The sequence below is a fragment of the Nicotiana tomentosiformis genome, chromosome 3 (genome assembly GCF_000390325.3).
Source record: "Nicotiana tomentosiformis chromosome 3, ASM39032v3, whole genome shotgun sequence".
Classification (NCBI taxonomy): domain Eukaryota; kingdom Viridiplantae; phylum Streptophyta; class Magnoliopsida; order Solanales; family Solanaceae; genus Nicotiana; species Nicotiana tomentosiformis.
This window is the reverse complement of record NC_090814.1, coordinates 94,004,545-94,006,856: the sequence shown is the minus strand read 5'-3', so window position 1 is coordinate 94,006,856 and position 2,312 is coordinate 94,004,545.

The following is a 2,312-nucleotide window of genomic DNA, read 5'->3' as shown; positions in this document are numbered from 1 at the left end:
CTTTTGGAGACAAATCAAAAGAAAATATAATTTGAGTTGGTAGAGTCCCTCTCAACTCATCATGTGATTTAGACGAAGTATACTTGGTAGATGAACTTGGCTACAACCTACTCAGTATCAATCAACTATGTGACAATGACAATGAGGTTCGTTTTAAAAAATATGGTTGGTTTATTGAAGACAAATCAGGTAAACTATTCTTTCTGGAAATAGAGATAGGAATGTCTATACTCTTAGTAATATAGACAGTCTTGGAAATAAGATTTGCCTAGCTTCTATGATTGATGATCCGCATAGAAAACTTGGTCATGCTAGCATGCACACAATTCATAAACATTCCAAACATGATCTTATCATTGGTTTTCTAAAACTAGATTTTTCAAAAGATTAAGTCTGTGATGCATGTCAGTTAGTAAAACAAACCAGGTCCTCTTTTAAAGTTAAAAACATAGTTTCTACTACAAAACTTCTTCAGCTTCTGCATATGGACCTTTTGGTTCCAACTAGAACTGCTAGTATATGTGCTAGAAAATATGCTTTTGTTATATTAGATGATTTTTCTCAATTTACCTGTATTATTTTTCTGAGTCATAAAGATGAAACATTAAGGAATTTTGAAGTCTTCTCCAAGAAGGTACTACGAGAAAAAAGGTTATTACATATCAGCCATAAGAAGTGACCATGGAGGATAATTTGAAAGCAAAGCATTTGTAAACTTATGCAATGATCAAGGGATCTCCAACAAATTTTCATCTCCCAGATCACCTTAACAAAATGGAGTGGTAGAACACAATAATTCAACCTTGCAAGATATGGCAAGAACTATGATTGTGAAAAACTCCCTCCCACGCTACTTCTGGGCAGAAGCTGTAAGCACATCATGTCACGTTATTAACAGCTGCTTAATTTGACCTATTCTCAAAAAGACTCCATATGAACTATGGAAAGGTAAAAGACCCAACATAAGTTATTTCCATCCTTTTGGTTGCAAATGCTTTATCCACAACAATGGAAAGGGAAACCTTGGTAAGTTTGATCCAAAAAGTGATGAAGGTATTTTCTTGGATACTCTCCCTCCAGTAGAGCATATAGAATTTTTAATAAACGTACTCTATCTATTGAAGAATCTATACATGTTGTATTTGTGGACACTAACCCTCGCTCAAGGAATGAAAAACTTCCTGAAGATGAGAAAATTTTCATAGTTCCAAAGTTTGTCAATATAAGTGAAAACACTCGTGATGAGGTGACTGATCAGCAGGATCAGTCGACTGACAATCGCGTAGATAACCAAGAGCTTCCTACAGTTGAACAGTGGCTGTCCCAGAATTTTATGCAAGTGGGTTCAATCTTAGAAGTACATAACTTTAGTTGTAAAATATTAGTTATCAAGTGGGTTCAAATAAAATATTTATACAAAATTTACGTAGCTTTAATCCTAATTTATACATATACATCATATTATTTTTTGATGAATCGAGTTCAGTTGAACCCGCTTGCCACCACGTGCGTCCGCCACTGCAGTTGAACAATCAAGTCCCATTGAAAAGGAGCCAGTATCAGTTGTTCTAAATAAATAGAAAAGGGAGCCTGGATACCCACATAAGTACATCATTGGAAATCCTCAGGAAGGCATAGAAACAAAAAGATCGCTAAAGTAGACGTCAAATATTGCCGTCATGTATTAGTTCGAACCAAAAAAGGTAGATGAAGCCCTTGGGGATGAAAGCTGGATAACTACAATGAAGGAAGAACTTGATCAATTTGAGAAGAATAAAGTATGAGAACTCATTCCTAAACCTCCAAATGCATCCATTGTTGGAACAAAATGGGTATAAAGAAATAAACTGAACGAGTCTGGACAAGTGGTACGAAATAAAGCTAGACTGGTTGCTCAAGGTTATTCGCATCAAAAAGGAATTGATTACGAGGAAACTTTCATTCCTGTTGCCATGTTAGAATCTATTCGTATCTTATTAGCTTATGCTGCTCACAAATATTTCAGACTATTTCAAATGGATGTCAAAAGCGCATTCTTAAATGGTTTCATCTCTGAGGAAGTGTTCGTTAAGCAACCTCCAGGATTTGTAAATGAATCCTTTCCAAATCATGTCTAAAAATTATCCAAAGCCCTTTACGAACTAAAGCAAGCTCCTAGAGCTTGGTATGAAAGGTTATGTTCATTCCTAGTCAAACGTGGGTTTGATAGAGGTAATATTGATACTACTCTCTTTATCAAACGATCAGCTGAAGGAAATTTAATTGTGCAAATCTATGTAGATGATATTATTTTTGGCAGTACTAACCCTATG